We start from the raw sequence: 19,614 nt of genomic DNA on the forward strand, positions 1-19,614 counted from the left end.
AACAAGGATCCCCATCCTTGTGAAGTACACATTCTAGCGGAGAGACAACAATCAATAAACGTAATAAAGAAGTTAAATAAATAGTGTGTTAGAAACTGGTACATGCTGTTGACAACAGAGATAGCAGAGCAGAGTCAGACGGACTGGGAGTGTGGTAGGAGAACAGGATGCAGATTTAAATAGGGTGGCCAAGGACCTCATGAGAAGGGAACACTTGAGCAAAGTCTTGAAGGAGATAGGGAGCTGTCTAGTGGGAAAGCATTTCAGACAGAGGGAAGAGCCAAACTAAGGAAGACAGTTCTGGGATAGTCACGTCCCAGCAAGGAGGCCAGAGCAGTCAGAGCAGAGTGGACCAGGGAGACAGGGGAAGAGACAGGCTCAGAGAGGTACTGGAGGACCCTGATTGTTAGGCCAGGACTTCCCTGTGCTCACCATCCTTGAGAGCAATGGACTGCCACGTGATGCTGCACATGACCAGCATCCGTGAGCACAGAAGGGGTGCGGGGTGCAGCTGCAGGGGTCCGGGACAGATTCCAAGCCTGTGACAAACAGAATCTGTCTCACTAATAGGGGAAGTGGATAAAATTCTTTTAACATCATAAAGAGAGGTAACTTCGGAAATGTTATAGTAATTAAGCCTCTTTTTTTGGGGGGGGGTAACAATATTTAAAACCTCATAAGAAAAATTCACCACCACTAAAGCAAATGGAGGAAAGCATTTCACATAGAAATGGATTTTATCTGGATAAGTTTGTCTCTTGCCCCAAACCCCAATCTCTTTGCTCTGTCAGTAGGGACCTGAGATTTGTTGCCACCACAAAGGTGCTTCTGTGAGCTGACTAGTCACCTAAGGGTGGGCTCAGGGACTAGGGTGTGGCAGACACACCCCAGACCGCCTGGGCACCCATCCTGGCTGAGCCCCTTTGCTCATGAACTTTCCTCATCTGGAAAAGGGGAATGAGGACCATGGAAAGACTTCAGAAGGTTTGGGGTAACACCAACAGAGCACTCAGGACACTGGGCGACCTATGGCGTGTGCTTATTGGTATTAGCTGTGAGGACGTCATTTGCCAGGTCACCCAGAGTTTGCTGTCTTTGCCCCGGCTGCTGCAGCAAAAGCTTCGATCTACCAGCATAAAATTCTCTGTGCCCCTTAGCCCTGAATTCCGGGGCTTGGTGGGCTCTCCCTTCCAGCAGCATCCTAGATGAATTACTCTGCAGCTCCCATAACTCTAGGGAGAGATCACCACATTTTTTTAAGATGATAGGAATTGACTTTTATCTTTAATTTTTGCTGACAAATAATTCATCTGTTATGAGAAAAATACCAAGCTCCAAAGGGAAAATGCAGACTTTGAGTCAAAGGGCAGGAATTATCTACCACCAATAAGCTTGATGAGAAGTGACCTGCAAGTTGTCATTTCAGGTTAGATGGTAAATTGAGGTCTCCCCACTCGTGCTCTTCTAACATTCAGAGGAATTTTACTCTGTCATATTCCTTGGAATTTTTTCTGCTGCAAATGACTGAAACCAAGTAAAACTAACTTAAGGTTAAAAAAAGGGACTTTATCACCTCCTGCAACTTTGAAGTCCAGGGGCGTTCTGGCTTTAGATGCAGCTGGATCCGACTCAAGTCTTGTTGTCAGTTCCGTCTGTCTCCAGGCTCTGCTTCCCTCTGCTGCACCGGCTTCATTCTCTCCAAGTGAGAATTCGTTTCTTATCCAAATGAAGGATAACAAGGAAAAAACATGTTGAGAAGCCCAAAGCAATGGCTACTACAGTAGATAATATCCTGCCTTACACATAATTGTTAATAAAGAAATGAGTTAAAAAGAGACCTACTCCCTTAAGAAATTCAAATTCTACCCAGTGTTCGGAGTCCAGGAAAATTGCCACCTCTGCCATGAAGCCTTCTCGATAACCTCACCCCTAGCATTCAGGACTTTACCAAGATGCTGAAGCGCTTGTTGTCTACACGGTTTATTTTTAAACATAGCGTGCATTGCTTTGTATTATTGACTTTACACGTATAAAGATAAGGACGTTTACATTTTATATCTCCAACTCAATTCTTTTCTACAACCACAATCATTTTTTCTTATCATAAAAGTTACACCTACTTCAAGTTCAAGTTATTGCAGATTTCTCCCAGTCTCCCCGGCCTCTTGCCCAAGCGATGGGGAAGGATTTTCAGGCGTAAATACACAAGGACAGAGAGGCAGCGAAGGCAACAGGATACTGGAAGCTGGAAAGTCAGTGGTAACTGACAGTAAAGCCAAGGGACTGAGAAAAGGCTTTGGGAGAAGCTCAGAAGTAAGCTGGTCTGTGCTATAGCCCCCCAGAAAGGCTTAGGAACAGAGGTCCCCCGTGCTTCTGAAGGTGGGGCTCAGGCAACTGAAACAGGAGGCTTGGCTGAGTGTCCAGTTTTGTCCCCAGACAGACCTTTCTCCACCAAGGAAGCAGGGCAACTGCTCCTCCCTCCCCGCTAGAAAACCCAGCTTCATCCTTGAGGAGGTGAGGCAGAGGGGCCCAGGCACCAAAGTCTCCAGGCCCAACTGGGGTCAAGGACACACCATCGAGATCAAGGACACCAGGCTCAGCTAGGGTGGCAGGTGGGTAGTGCCTAGTAATTCATGCAGCTCCAACTCCAACAGCAGCCATCTCAGCGACACCATTACAACTCTCTTTCATTGACCATTCCCTATGTACCAGCCACCGTGCTGAGCGTTACACGTGCATTGTCTCACGTCTCATCTTCAGATAAATCCTATGAGGTAAAACCGCACAAGAAAAATTCACCACCGCTCAAGCAAACGGAGGAAGGCATTTCACACACAAATTGATCTTATCTAGATAACTTTGTCTCTTGCCCCAAAGCCCAATCTCTTTGCTCTGTCAGTGGGGACCTGAGACTTGTTGCCACCACAAAGGTGGCACCATGAGGTAAGCACTATTTTATACTTTAAAATGCTTTTTAGTAAAGTAAACCTGGGATTATATGGTTAAGCGACTGGCCAAAGAACTCAGAACTAAGTGGCAAAGCCCAAGTTTGGACCCTGAATCGCTGTACTATATCACCCCCATTCATCAATTAAATATTCATTCAACAAAATTTGCTATGTGGCAGGTACTGATTTATCAAGATTTATAAAGATGAATATAACATATGGTCTCTTCCCCAAGAAGCTCTCAGAACAAAGGGGGCAACAAACTCGTAAACAAATGGAACTGGTACGTTGAACAAGTAGGTCTCCCAACTGAGGTTGGTGTGGGGATGCTGTTCTTTCTCTCAGTGGGGGCTCTGACTCTGTTCCATGGCCTCTGTCTTCCTGGGGAAGTGGATGAAATCTCAGGCGGATCCCATGAAACCTTTGGAGCACTCAGTGCAAGGTCCCTCCGTCTCTGTTGGTCACAAGAACAGTCTGGATTTAGTTCAATAATCTGAATCTCATTCGAAGCTAAAGATTCTCAGCTCCCCAGGCTGGGGGCAGGCAGTGGGGAGAAGGGTCGCGATGAGCTTCTCCTCCATCTCCCTGCCTGGTGCTTCTCCTCCTCTTCTGCCCGCTCCCGACACTGCCTCTGGCTCCTCTAGGGTCAGAGAGAGAAAGAGGGAGAAACAGTAGGAGGCTTCTTCGCTCTCCAGTGCTCTTGGGATCTGGCAGCGGCACTCTCTGGCCTTGGAGGGTTTAGAGTTGACTGTCCTGTGACGGGGTTGTTCTGTGGGATCCTCAGAGGTAGCCCCACTGGAAGCTTCTGAATAGTCCCCTTAACACAGGCAGTGCCTGTCTTCTGGCTTCATGTTCCTCTCTCTGACCCCAGCCATCCAGAGTCACACCTCCTCTACTGAAGTCACTGCTCTTTTCTGGATATTTTCCTGGGAGGGATTCAAAAACGGCTCCAAGCTGTTTTGCTCCTGTGAGTTCCACATCTAGTCAATGAGAAACACTCCCACTCTGGCTAGTCATCACGGATGCAAGTGCAGCTTATTCCCCATGAAGACCCGTCTCCCTCTGCTCTGCCCGCAACCAGGAGGCTCAGCCCCAGTGTCTTGCCCTCAGTATTCTCAGCCAACAGTGACTATCCCTTTGCCCTCAAACCCCACGAGATTTCTGTATTTCTCTCGAATGGTCCTGTTGAAGCCCTCTTGTTTGGCTTGAGTTGAGAGAGAAGCCTCTCCCTCCGCCTCCTTGTAGTGGGCTGGGGGAGAGAAACACAGCACACATTGTCAGTGCTCTTGGAGGAAACCATCCCTCTCCCACAGACCCTTCAGCTCCCATGGATCCCGGAAGTGGACCCTGAGCTCACAAAATTGGCTTTAGAGCATCTCCTTTGCAAGCCCAGCACATGTGGTCTAGCATCCTACTTTGAAATGTGGCAGTACTTGGCACCTACTTTTTCCACCTCAAACTTTGGGGGTCTTAGTGGAAAGCAAGACATAAAAAGAAAGAGCTTCATCTTGACAAATATGGATGTCAAATTCCCAGAAGTGGAAATTTTGAGAAGAGCCATAATGGAAATTCATTACACAGAGAAGGATCTCTCCTCTCCCTGGAGGAAATGGAAAAGATTTCACCAAAGAGGTGATATTCGAACTGCTTTCCAAGCAGAAGGTATATTATATGCAAAAGCATGAAGACACATATAAGGTGTGCTCCATGAAGGGTGCAGCGTGGTGAGAACACAGGGTGTGTGCTGGGTAATGGTGGGGGATGCACCTCAGAAACCAGGTTACAGAGGTCTCGTGTGCCATGCTAGAGTCTGCCCTTCCTCTGAATACAAAAGGGAGTCACTAAAGGGGGTCTAGTAAGGAAGAGTTCTGACCAGTTTGAACAACCTGGGAGGCCACGTGAAGGCTGAACTAGAGGGAGGAGAGACAGGACAGAGCAGGTAGGAAGGGACTACAATGGAGACACGAGGGCGGTGCTAGCTCTCAGGACTCCTTCTTGATCATTTGCACATATTTTGACGTCTAGAGCATTATTACAGAGACAACTCATGTTTTTGCTTAGTTTTCCACTGAGGTCATACTTTGTTTTTAGAAACACATTCTACGCAAAATATATAGAAAACCAGCTCAGAGTAATGGTTCCAAACACAGGACCATGTGGCCTCTGAGAAGAAAACTTTTGGGGTCTGGTTTCAGATTGGATTCATCCTTATAAAAAGTTACCCGAGAACTATTTCATAAGTCAAAAAAGGTGGATAAGTCTGCCACATAGCAACAACTTTCCAGACAAACAAAATCAGATGTAATCACCAGCATCTGCATGTGCTCACTCATTCTTGCTTGCATGTTTTTTTTTTTGACAGATTATTTGGAAATGATGTTATCCCTGACACTATTCACGTCTCCTAGACACTTACCATGCCAGTTATGTATTATTTTCATGGAATTGTGGAACTTGCTGTCTCCTGAAAAAAAAATAAATAATCTGAGAGAAATAATAGCTAAACCATGTAAATCCATGCCGGGCCATCTAATTTGTTTCCTCTTTGAACGATGACTCAATATGTTCCACACTTCAAGGCTGAGGGGATCATTTCTTCAACACTACTCTCTCACCCTTGTGTTTCCTTAATTGGATTCCCTATTGCCTGTAATATCAGGCTTTACCAAACGTTATAATAATTGTATTTGTGTTTTCAATGGGATTATGAGATTTTTCTTAATTAAACATGAAGCAAATTTCAATATTCAAATCCACTAGAAAACACAGAGGGGTCTTGTTAAACAGTTTCTAAATGTCCTTCCTCTCACCAGACACGATTGTAGATCAGGATCAAGACAAATCCATTGGTCACATGACCAAAATTCTCCAGTGAGGGGCCCCTAAGTCCGCTACGGTCTTATGGGAATTTCCCGTGACGAGGCCAGAGTGCTGCTTTCTTAACACCCACACCTCCTCTGGACTCCTGGCAGGCCACACTGTGTGGCATTCATCTCAGCATCCTCTGAGCCCCACGCGAGGCCTGGCACGAGGCAGGCCTTCCAGAAACGCTGATTGAATTGTTTTTATTGAACTTGCGGAAAGGACAGTCAGACCTCTTAGAAATCATGTCATGGATGTTTGGAAGCTCTTTTTTTTTTGGAGTTTGCTCACAATTAGCAATTGTTTTATTGCTTTTACAGTAAAAATTAAATCAAGGAAAAATCATTCACAGAAGGAAGTGGAGCTTGAGTGATTGAAGGCCATTTCGTGTCTCTCCCAAGTTCTGCGCTGGCCTTCTCTGCTGAGCGCTATGAGTTCAGCTTTCAACAAAGAGAGAGAAAGGGAGAAGTGGGAGATTAGAAATATTGGTTCAGCTTTTCCGAAGAGGAAAGAAATACCACTGTTGTCATAAACTCTGGGAAACATTTCTCGGGCCCACTAATCTGGATGCAGCTACGGGACCAGTTGACAACTCAGAAGCTCTGCTTTGGAGGGAACAAGCTGTGAAGGGCAAAGGGACAGACCTTGTAACTTGCTGACTTTTTAAAAGGAGGTCCAGGCTATCTAAACAGCCCTCCAACATTCCATTTATAATTTAAATGCAGAGCAAATTGTTCATTAATGTGTTGAAAATATTCATTTTAACGGGCGTATTAATTTTAGGGAAAAATTTATGACAAAGCAGGGTTTCATTTTATGTTTTCACATAGATTTTGCCAATCCAGGTCTCCTGGGATAATCAGTGTGTTTGTGACTATTTTCTAGGACGTGGGGCCTGATTTTACTGTATGAAATGACCTTCGAAGACAGCGGTTGAAGCTTTGTCTTTCTGACGTGTTATTGATCGTGGTTACATTTTACTCGATACTGAGTCCTTCGTCACCCCTTAATTACAACCTCCGCCCTGGAGGAGAAAATATTTCATTTTACGGAAGACGTGATTTCTAAGAACACAATATGGCAAAAAAGTGGGCCAGACTATAAAATCTAGGAACATGTATTTATGACTGCAAAATGATAACAGGAAACGTCTCGGGAAGAAGGAGACTGCCCAGCAGATTGCAAGATGGATAACCAGCAAGGCTTTTTGGAGAAAACAGACCTCACTCTGCTGAGTGAGGAAGCCGAGTAAAGATGAGAAGACACACTGTCGGTGGTTCCAGTTATTGACATTGAACATCTGCTGAACAGAAAGGGTTTCACTGCTTAAGCCAAGTCACCCTTGTCTCCTGCTCCAGCCACTCACACCAGGCAGCAGAAACTCCCGATTCGGAAAGTGCACGCATTGGCTTTGCTTTATAAGGAAATAAATCATTATCGATTGCCTCGCAGGCCCAGGCACTCTCCGGGTCTGGGGAATAGAAAGACAGCTGTAACTTGGTCTTTGTTCTCAGAAGGATCAAGGCCTCGCAGGCAAGAGGGACGAGCGGAGTGTAGGGAGGGAGATGCTGTAACAGAGGTCGTATTGGAGCACAAAGAACGGATGTTAAATCTACGTCTGTGGGCACGAAGAAGCCTCCCCAAGAAGAAGCATGAAAGGATGAAGATGAAGACATCCAACAAGAGGCCCTGCTAGGCCGGCCAAGGGCCACAGCCTCAGCCCATCCTACCCCCCTGCACCGTGGAAGGGGAGCAGGAAGAGCCTTCCTCCAGAAGACGGGGCTTCACAGAGAAGCGGCTCAGAGTCGCGGCGCTTCCTGCCCCAAGCGGCTCCCTCCCTAGCACCTGGGCCCCCTGGACATCCCCGGCAGGTGCCAGAGGTGACAGACCTGTCCCAGAGCCCCTCCTCTGAAACCCAGTCAGAGGAAACAATGAGCTCCCTCTGAGACTCAGAGGATGGGGCCCAAGCATGTTGACGTCTGGAGCAGCCACATCTCACCTCCTCGCACCTTGGGAAATAACGAGGTAGGGGTGCAGGACGGGGCCCCTTCTCAGCACCCCATCGCTGTCGCAGTCCCCGTTTCCTCTCCAGTTCTCCTTCTAGGACGGGCCCAGAGAAGCCTTAACTCTGCTCTTACCCTCTTAAGTCTCTCTGTCTTACACAAAGATCAAGACTTTTCTAACATAACCAGGAATCTGATAGCTTTGTTCTCCGGCTCTGCTTCCCTTTCCCCTCCCTCTAGCCCAGTTAGGAATGGGGGGAGGGGGTTGAGGGGTGTGCAGGGGTCCACAGGGTAAAAGGAGAAAATGTTTTTAAAAACCTGTTCATATTTCCCTCCTCTTGCACACATGGCTTTGGCTGTCTGTCGGATGCGGTTGTTGCTGCTGTCCAGAATTGCAGCTGAAGAAAACTCAACGACATGGTTGAACATTGAAAATGGACCAATTAGAGCCACACCTGAGACACGTCATGGGTTCAACAAGCTTTCTATGGGGCGACCTAGGAAACTAAAGCCCAATTGTAATCAGAGAGAAAAAAAAGAGTTCCAAAGCCCAAATTTTATTTATATGCATTGTATGGATGATTTTGTTAATAGTCATCCTGATATGTCTGATCTTGTGAATTTATCAATGCGTGTGCTGATGATTCATATATCCATACTACCAAGAATTCCTAGTTTCTATCATATTACAGATATGCTTATATTATCAGGAAGGTACAATCTCTTTGCTTTCTACTCAGTTAAGCAAATTTCCCTAGTCTATACCAATTCAACTTAATTTTCCATCCTGGCAGTGACCGGCTGATCTCCTGCAGATTATTTAAAGATAAGAAAGGAGTCCTTTTTGTGCCTTTTCACAACGATCCTGTGTAGTGGCCACATACACAAGCATAAATATGCCCTGGTGGCCCCCCGTTTGGGAGCAGATCTCCAATATAAACCCAGTATTTACAGCAGGTGCCGCCACACAGTCAACAAAACAGCTTTGAAGTGACCGCTCTTCTTGACTGCTCCCCTGTCTGCCCGAGCTCTACATGGCAGCAGGCGTGCTCCCAGGTCCAGTGCTGACCTCGTTCTGACTTATCTATCCATCTATCCAGGGGATAGCATGTGGCCCCAGGGCTTCTAAGGTCCCAGACTTTTATCTCCGGCCCCAACCTCGCCTCTGAACACTTCACATTCATATCTAGCGCCTACTTGAAATCCTTCCTTGGAAGTGTCTCAGACTTAACATACGCAAGATAGAACGCCTAACTCCCTCCCGCCACACACAAAACGTGCCTCCCCTGGTATTCCTCATCTCAGCAGGGGGAGACTCCACTCATGCAATGTTTGCAATTTCTCGGGCTGAAAACCTCGGAGTCATCAGTGACTCTCTCTTTCTCTCCTATCCAATCTACATCCAGGATCCAATGACACTTTGCCTTCACCTTACCCTCCCTCTGATCCAAGCCACCAGCAGTTCTCATCCCAATGGTTCCAATAGCTGACTAAGTGGCTCCCTGCCTCAACCGTGCCTTCCCCACAGTCTCTTCTCCACAGAGAGGCAGAGCGAGTTTCTTCAAACCCATCAGACCAGTTCTTTGCTCACAGCACTTCAATGCCTTCTGATTTCACACAAAATGACCTAAGGTCCTTCACCATAACCTAACAAGACCATGCATGATCTGCCCTTCCCTGACCTTGAAGCTCTGACCTTGTCTCTCCTCTCCCCCCCACCACTCAGCTCCAACGACGCTGGCGTGCCTCCAATATGGCACGTAGCTTCCCCACGACCTTTGCACTTGCTCTCCTCTCTGCTTGAAATGTTCTTCCTGAGATAACCTTTACTTCCTTGAAGTTTCTGCTCAAATGTCACTTCATCAGAGATGTCCCCACCATCCCCTGTAAAAAGGCAAGCCCTCTGCCCGTTCTTCCTTGATCCCCCTCACCCAGCTTCACTTCTCTACGGAGCACTTACCACCTTGACGTACCATACATTTTTGTTACCAGTCTCTCCACACATACTCAGAATGAAGACAAGGACGTGCGGGTCTTTTTCTCTACCCTACCCAGAGATAGGCATGGGGTTGGCACTGTTTAAATACTTGGTGAATACATATATGAAAGGATTTTAGGGACCTCAAGACCTCATGTCCCCTAATGTGTGCCCTGGCCATGTGGTTGCCGCCTACAGCTGGAGGATGCTCCACTGGAACTTCCCTACTTCAGCCAGAACAGCGGATGATAACACGGGTACCGTGATGAGCATTGTCCTGCCTGACTCCCGACCCTGGAGGGCCTGTACCTGGGATGTTACATGCAGCTTCAGCTGTTATATCTCAAGGAAGCTCCAAATAACAGCAGAGACAAAGATCCGGGAAATGGAGCGGACAGCAGAATAAGGAGTAGGACATTTTAGTCTCAAGTGACAGAAGATGAGGGACTATGATCAAAATCTAGAAAATCACAACATTGTGATCAAGCCAAGGTGACTTTGTACACCAAACCCAAGATCCAAAAGAATGGAGGGAAACCCTTTAAAACCTGGAATGTGCGTGGTGTGATGGCAATTTCCTGGGCACACTTGGGTTGAAACCTAAGGTCTAGCTATGTGACCTTGGACATGAACTACTATGAACTAGGACTTGTATGTAAAATTAAGATAATGGTACCCATGTCACAAGTCTGTTATGAAGAGGATGCACATACAAGGCACACAGCAAATGCTCTTCCCTTTCTGTGATGAGGAAAATACTGGAATAAATAAAAGGAAGCCCTAAAGCAGAAGGCAAGCTGCGCTAAGTTTTGTTATAGAATAGAAAGAATCAGGTGAATTGACAGAAGTAGAAATTATATGTTACCTCAAATCCATTCCGCATTTTATAATCATCAAACTATTTTCGCTGTCTTAATCTCCTTTGACCTCACAGACTATCTTGTGAGGCAAGAAACGTAGATATTATTAAACCCATTTTACAGATGAGGAAACTGACTATGGGTTTTTTTTTTTTTTAAGTCCTCTTAATACAAGATCAGGGCCTCCTTCTAGAATGCAAATCACTTCTCAGAAAAGTTTAGTCACTTAGAAGAGATGCGACTATGGGTGGTTAATGAAAACAAAGATGCCTGAGGATTTAGTCTGTAAGCAGAGTCAAGAACCACCAAACTCTTCCTCAGCACACCTCGGAGGCCTGCTAGGAAAATATCCTGCTGGGTGGGACCTGGGTCTAATTCTCCAGAGCAAGTTTCTTGGTCCATCACTTGCCATCCTTAACTGGCATGAACGCATCCATCATGAGGCTGCCGACGGAGATTTTCTTCCTGCTTCTGGTTTGGGAGGGCACGTTGTTATGCATTCCCAAGGGTGGAGGCAGACTTGGGAAGCCTGCATCTTCAGTCACAATAATCCCGGGGACCAGAAACAGCTAAACCAAATTGATAACACATGTTTCCACAGCCTCAAAGACCCACCATTCGTCTCATGACCTTCTGTCTTTAAACAAACGCAAAACAAGGAGATTCAATGATTGAGTCCGTCTAGTAAGGAATCAGTTCGTGCTGAAGCTCCACGCTGGATTCCTGTAATTTTACCCTGTGGGCCGCACTAAAAGCTTCATGTGAGCTTGTAGCTGCAGCCAAGGAAGAGACCTACCTTTCTTCATAGCTAAACTGGTGTCCAGGCAGAAACGGTCCTCAAAGGAGAAACAGCCAATCACTCCGCACCAGATTTTGGAATGAAAACCAACAGAGAAACAGCATTCATGCGTTCATCCAACAAATATTTATTGCGCTCTCTTGAGCATGGCGCCGTACAAGGTATCAGGAACATAAAATGGAAAAGAAACAGCCCTTGGTCTCCAGACTTCAGGTTTTGTGGGCAGATAGAGCCTGAACGGTCTGAGTCATTTCCAACACAGCGTAATAAATATTGTGATGGAAAGAATTACAAAGTTCAATGGGAGTTTATGCTGAGTAATTCTTAGGCATTGCTAGGAGAGACACCTCAGCAGTTAGGGTGACCAACCATCCCAGGGAGCCTGGGACTCTCCTGGTTTAACACTGATCATCTCGTGTTCTGGGAAATCCCCCTGTCCTGGGCAAACAGGATGGTTGACCACTCTACCTACAAAGCAAACCCAAAAAATGTTATTTTGCTCTCTTTGTAAAAGACCAAATGCATTCCTAGCACTACGTGGGATCAAAATTATCTCATCAGCCTGAAGACCCAGTCATTGAAAAATCAATGGTCTTTCATGGCTCTGCTAGACACAAATGAGAGTCAGCCTGATGTGTTAACAGAGCTCATCCATGATTTCTCTGGGCCTGGACGGGAGTCTCCGCTGTCTATTCAACCTGCGTGAGGGTTGTTTGTAAAACTGCAATAGGTATGGGCTTAGTCAGGATAAGCCAGGTTATGCTGCTAAATCTCGGTGGCTGGGAGTCACAGAAGCTTATTTGCATCGCACATCATCTGGGGCTGCTCCTCTGCTTGCTCCAGGAGTCAGGTGGACAGAGCAGCTACCATCGAAACCATTGTCTGTCTCCAGGTCAGAGGGAAAGGGAAATGTTCTTCCTGCCTCAGAAAACGTGTTCTCGCCATCCAGTATCAGTGCCTAAGCCAATGCCAGATGGTTTTAGGCTTTTTTGTTGCAGCAGCACAACCTGACCTATTCTGACTGATGGGGATGCCCTGGGTGCAGATGTGGCCCAGGGAGGAAGGAAAAGTAGTGAAGTATTTGGTACCCTCTAAAGGGGTGATGTGAATGCCCTTGAACACAGTCTCCTTGGATTACTCATATAAACTATCTTGTTTAGAAACCAAAATTAGTGCTGAGGTTGAGGTTAGGGTTGGGCTGCTGCTAAGGAGCCAGCATCCCTGCTTTGACCTTTATACAAACTTGTGAGTTTCTCACAGAGACACGCTTTTTCCACAGCCAGAGACAGCAGGCCTGGTCCCACCCAGCAATTCTTCCGACAAATAACAAGCAGCTGCTCGCAGGGCGAGAACGTGTGGTCGGCCCAGCAACACCCCTCCCGCTACTGAAAAAACAGCCTTGCGGCCTCATTCTCATATTTTCAAAATGGACCTTTGAAAGCCACTGGATCATTTGGAACATATTTCCCATGAGTTTTATAACATTCTGGCTCTAATCCCCTCCATCTGAGTTTCACTGTAAGTTCCCTGTTTGGGCTAAAGATAGTCATAAACAAATCCTGTGGTCTACATCTCAAAAAGGGAAACATGTAAAGTCCCAATTATCATCACTTTTCTCTGAGAATGGAAGAGTCTGCCTCCCAGAGGATAAGGTTCATTTGCAAATTGCCCTTTGACAGACGGTGGATGGCACATCCCACCCAATGGCCTGCCCTGTGTGGAGGTCATTCCAAAGAGCTGTGTGTGGAGGGCACCCAAGCAGGGCTTTCTCCAAGGGATCACCTGCAGGAGCTTCACCATGGCTGCACTTTCTTATCACCGAGTCACCCGCTGCGTTCTGATGAGCGTGTGCATAACCCACCGCCTGTGTAGTAGGAACACCAAAAGTTCTGACCTTTTAGTTCAGTGAAATGAAATGTTTCTCTTAGTCTGATGGATAAATGAGTCCTTTTTTAAAAAAATTCATAAAAGCTTAGCTCTATTTAGGTCATTACCATTATGCTCTAGCTTGAAACGAGCTGTCCTGCGGCAGTTTTATGGGACTGATTTCCTCCTCTGCTCCACAGAGCAGTGACTTCGCTGCGTTCTTGTGTCTTGAAGCACATTCTCTAGAGTTCAATTTAGTTCATTTCACTCCTGATGTCACTGGGAATGAAATTTCAGCATAATCTCATGGGGATCCATGGACAGGAAATTGTCAGATGGCAAAACTCCAGTGACATAGCAGGGGACCAGCTCGCATCTGAAGTTGGAGATGTTGGATGGCGGCAGCCTGGAAACAAGCATAGAGGAAGTAGCTCCTGGGGACAGAGGGAGGGCCCTGGGCAGCACTCAGCTCGGGACACAATCACCTTTCCTACCGAAGTCCTTCCAGCTCTGTTAGGTGCCTCCTTTCTTCATGGGCAGAGGGCCTTCACAGACACACGGCAGCAGGAATTCTGGAAGAGACATTTTACGCACAGTATTCTCAAAAGGCACTCCAAATATAGGGGACTACAGAGCCACATCACCTCTCTGCATAGACCTGTGCAGTCCTAAATAGAGCAGAAAAAGAACTAGTATTTCCCACCACGGGAGCCTCAGATCCCTACATTTCCATGAAGGGACTTAGGGGAATTAGAAACTACACTGAGAGTCCCAGAAAACCTCATCCAGTCACTCGCTGATTCCTTCCTTCTGTGGGTGTCTCTCAAGGGCCCATTATGTACAAGGGCTTTGCGAGGCCCTGGGAATTAATCAGTGAAGGAGATCGCCCTTGTCCCTCACGTTCTACTGGAGTTGTCCAGCATTTACAGCCACTTTCAAAATTAATAAACTAAAATTGTGGTAAAAGTTGCAAAAGAATGACGTAAGATACTAAGAGAGTACAGAACAGGGGACATCACCAGGTCTGAAGTTCAGGGAAGGCTGCTCTGAGGGCTGCTGTGGAAATCGAGAGCCTCTGAAGGATGAGTTAGAGTTAACTCGGCAAACAGGTGAGGGGAGAACGTCACAGCCAGAGGAAGAAACTCAGACACCCTCTCAAGGAACAGAGGGAGAGCCAGGTGGCTGGGGCACAGGTGCGAGCAGGTGAGGAGAGGGTGAAGCTGTGAGGACTGTCAAGGGCTCAGGGCCTGAGTTGGAGAGAGGAAATGGTTGACTGTTAAATTACACTAGTGATGTAAGTTGTATTACTTGTAATCAAATAATACAAAACACTCTGTGTGAGGCTCCCTCTTCCATCTACCTTCCACCCCGTCTCATGTTCAAGGTACCACTGTGGACAGTTTTGTGTGTGGACTTCCAAATCTATTGCTATAAATATTTTAAAGTGAAAGTTGCTTTGAATGGTGATTACGTAAATTATACTATGCATGTTACTGTGAAAATTTTCTTCTCATTTAGTGAAAAGACTTAGAAATCTTTCTTCATTCTCTCATTTAACTATTCTGCTATGAGTGGGGCTCTTTTTCAAGCATGCAAGTAGTGTTGCAGAAGACTTCCAGAAGTATGGCATCGTGAGCCAGTGCTGAAGCCTGCCTCCCACTCTAAGCAATAGAAATTCTCCACCAACTGTCATCAAAATAAATACACAGCTAAGCTCAAAAGAAGGAGAGGAAAACCCACAGTTGCCAGAAAGACGAAAGGAATGCAAAGCCAGATGGGGTATTAGGAAGTGAGACCCCCATCCTGCAGGAGGGAGTGAGCAAGAACTGAGCTGCTGCGAGAAGCCGGGATTGTCAAATGGCCGTCGATGAAAAAGGAGCAGAAACACGTAGTCTGCCAACCCAGAGTGGTCACAAGTAAGCTTGCCACAACCCAGGACCACTCTTGGAAGAAAAAATATCACCTGGTGAAGCTGAAACTTCAAGCCTGCATCATACGTAGGTGCTTAGAACTCCGAGGGAAGAAACCAGTATAGAAAACTCCACACGGAAAACTACAAAACGTTGCTGAAAGAATATAAAGATCTAAATAAATCTTTATAGGAGGAGTGTACCATGTTCAAGGACTGGAAAGCTCAATACTGTAAAGGTGTCAGGTTTCCTCAACTGATCTATAGACTCCGTGCCATTCAAATTAAAACTGCCAGCAGCTTTTAGTATGTGGAAATTAACATGCCAATTTAAAAGTTATATGGAAGAGGCAAAGGCCAGAAATAACCCAAACACTCTTGAAGAAGTACGAGATGGGGAGACCTATTTTAGCAGATATCAAGAGTAACACTAAGACAGTACGGTATTGGCGTAAGGATAGCAAACTGACCAAAGGAAGAGAGTAGAGAGCCTAGAAATAGATTCACAGGCAGGTGATCAGGACGGCACTGCAGAGCACCGGAGAAAGAATAGTCTTTTCAATAAGTGGTTCCCGGTCAATTGGACCTCTACAGGGAAAAAAATAAATAAAACTTGACCTAACTCCCACCATACCCGAAAATCATTTCCAGGTGTATTATGGATGTAAGTGTGGAAGATAAAACGGTAAACCTCTCGGATTTACACATAGGAGAATATCTTTTTGACCTTGAGACAGGAGAGAAGAAAGAAAAGAACAGAAGAAAGAAGGAAGGCAAAATGAAAGAGAAGGAGAGAGGGATACACGTATATGGGGCCGGGAAAACACCTCTGTCAGGAGATACTCACAACTCAGAAGACACATGACCCCAAAACATAAAACCAGAAATGATGCCCTCTCAAGACAAGCTCTCAATCAAATTACAAACCACACACAGAAACTGCAGCTCAACTGGAATTGCATTAAATGCACAGATTATCTTAACAGAATTGGCATCTTTAGCATAATAGATAACTTACTAAGTATTTACTGTGTGCGGGGCACTGGGCTGGGTGTTCTAAACAGATCACTTTATTTAATCAGATCATTTTATTTAATTCTCATTCTTGACACATGCGTTAACTAGAACTATTACTCTCATCTTACAAATGAGGAAGCTGAGCCCTGGAGGAGCAAAGCAACTTCCCTGGGATGACGCAGGAAGGAGCTGGTGGAGGTGCGTGCAGACGTGGCAGTCAGACCTCAGGCTCACAACCACCACGTTAAACTCTCCGTGCAGAAATGAGGAGCGTGTTATCATGGATTCAGGCGTTATTTTTCTCTCCTTCAATAACAGCTTAGAAAGTTTTTTAAGATATGGATTTACATATTTTTTTGTTTGTCTCTAGGTGTTTTTTGGTTTTGGTGGTATTGTGAATAAGACCCTTTTTTCCATTACGTTTTCTAATTGGTTACTGCTGGTGATTGGGAGATCTATTGATTTTTCAAAATCTTATATCTGACTACCAAGCTGTCTTATTAGTTTTTCAGTTGATTCTTTTGGGTATTCCAGGTAGTCAAGGTGAAGTATGTAAATAACGACGGCTTCCTCTCTCTTGTTTCCCTGCCTACCTCACTTGCCAATATTTGTGCATTGTATGGCTATTTGTGCCTTGTATGGCGTAGGGGAGAGCTCATAATGTAGCACTGCGGGGCAGGGCGTCTCTAATGCATTCCAGGCAAGAGGAACTCTATGTTTTGAGCTCAACATTATGAAACAGCTTGACAGATTGCAGAAATTGGGAGTAGTTTGACTCAGCTGCAAGGTAGGGTACGAATGAGGAGCAAATGATGGTAACTTGAGAGGAAGACTGGGAATCTTGAAGGATGACAAGTGATTAAAAGACTTTAAGCAAGGATGTGGCAAGATTTACATTTTAGAAAAACCACCAACGTCAGCAGTGTGGAGGACTGACAGGAAGGGAACACCGAAGAAAGGGAGAGAGGTTAGGAGACGAGAGCAACAACGCAGAGAAGCCACAAGCCAGCCATGGAGGAACAGGAAAACGGTGTGCATCTGTGAGGATGGAACCTCTGCTCATGCAGCCTCCTTCTGCTCGGGATCTTGACCCAGTCACTCAGTCTCCCCAAACTTCAATTCTTCTAATCTGTAAAATTAGGAGCATAGCACCAACCTGGCATAGCTATGAAGTTTAAGTAAGGTCATGTGTGTGAAGTGCACTAAAAAATGGTAGCACTTTATTATTGAGTTAAACAATGGCAGTGAGAATTCAGCTGAGGTCACAGATCCTAGAAATGCATAGCCATCAAAGTGCCCTGCCACAGCTATCATTTCCTCCTCTGAGCTATCGGAGAAGACAAATTGTGACGTCTAAGTTATTGAGGAAGATAAAGCTGTGTATGAGCACCCTTTCAGCCACACTCCCAGAGTCCACTTCTCCAAGGCTCTTTGCTTTCTCTTCTCCCTGCCCACACCCCACCTTCAAGACTGCTGTAGATGTTGGATTTGCATCATGACACAGCTGAACAACACGGCTCAAAAATTAGAATGCCACCTCGACCACAAAAAGTAAATACAACTTAAAAATGGGCAAAGGACGTGAATAGACATTTCTCGTTTCTCCGAAGAAGATACATAGATGGCCAACAAGCACGTGAAAAGATGCTTATCATTAGGGAAGTGTAAATCAAAACCACTATGAGGTACCACTTCACACCCATTAGGATAGCTATAATGAAAAAAATGGAAAATAACAAATGGTGGCAGGGATGTGGAGAAATTGGAGCCCTCAGACATTGCTGGTGGGAGTGTAAAATGGTGCAGCCACTGTAGAAAACAGTTTGGTGGTTCCTCAAAAAGTGAAACATAGAATTATCATTTGACCCAGTAATTCCACTCCTAGGTATATACTCAAAAGAATTGAAAACAGGTGTTCAAACAGGTACAGGTACACAGAAGGTACGGTTGAATGTTTGCATCCCCCCAAAATCACGTTAGAATCCTAACACCCAACATGATGATGTTAAAAAGTGGGGCCCTTAGGAAGTAATTATTTCATGAGGGATCTACCCTCGTGAATGGGATTAGTGTTCTTATAAAAGAGACCCCACAGAGCTCCCTAACCCCTTCCACCATGTGAGGACACAACAAGAAGTCTGTGACCCAAAAGAGGGCCCTCACCCAACCATGCTGGCCCCATGATCTTGGACCTGCAGCCTCCACGACTGACAGCAGTAAATTTCTGCTGTTCAGAAGCTACACAGTCTGTGGTATTTTGGTAGAGCAGCCCAAACGGACTAAAACAACACATGTTCATAGAAGCACTGTTACAATAGCTAAAAGGGAAACAGCCCAAATGTCTATTATCAGATAAATGATAAACAAAATGTGGTATAGACAGATAATGGAATAATACTCAGCCATAAAAAGAAATGGAGTACTGACGCATGCTACAACATGGATGAAACTTGAAGACATCACGCTAAATGAAAGAAGCCAGACACACAAGATTATACATTGTATGATTCCATTTATAATAAATTTCCAGAAGAGGTAAATCCATAGAGACAGAACTCTCTATGATTGGTAGTTACCAGGGGCAGGGGGAGGGAAAATGAGGAAGAATTACCTAATAGGTATGGGGTTTCCTTCTGGATTGATGAAAATGTTAGAAGCTAAATAGAGGTGATGAATATACTAAATACCACTGAAATGTTCACTTTAAAATGGTTAATTTTATGTTATCTTAGTTTCACCAAAATAAAATAAATTAAAATATATACATATATATATATATATATTTTTTGCAGAGGAAGATTCACCCTGAGCTAACATCTGTTGCCAATCTTCCTCTCCTTTTGCTTGAGGAAGATTAGCCCTGAGCTAACATCTGTGCCAATCTTCCTGCACTTTATAGGTGGGATAGCACCACAGCATGGCTGACGAGTGGTGTAGGTCAGCCCCTGGGAACCAAACCCACAAACCCAGGCCACCAAAGCAGAGCATGCTGAACTTAACCACTAAGCCATGGAGCCGGCCCCAAAATACGTTTTTTCATTACTGTGAAAGCCTCTTCACAGAAAGTGGATGTGGCTGGCTGCTGGGCTTCAGTGATACCTGCCTCAAGTCACAAGCAACCAAAGCCAGTTTCACCAACCACTGTGCTCCCCAGTCGAGTTGGAGCCTTTAGCGCGCAGGTGTTCTTCATTGTTTAACAAACGAACAGCCAAATTACAGCCGCACAGTCTCCTACTGGGGTCGTGACCTTTAAATGGTTGAAAACTGCGTTGGAGCCCTTGTTCCCCTCTCCTCCCCAGTGTCTCGTCTTCCCACAGTCCCTCTGAACACACCCTGCCTCGGGCTGGCTCCAGGGGCTTTTGGAGGCAAGTT

The sequence above is a fragment of the Equus przewalskii genome, chromosome 5 (assembly GCF_037783145.1).
Source record: "Equus przewalskii isolate Varuska chromosome 5, EquPr2, whole genome shotgun sequence".
Lineage (NCBI taxonomy): Eukaryota > Metazoa > Chordata > Mammalia > Perissodactyla > Equidae > Equus > Equus przewalskii.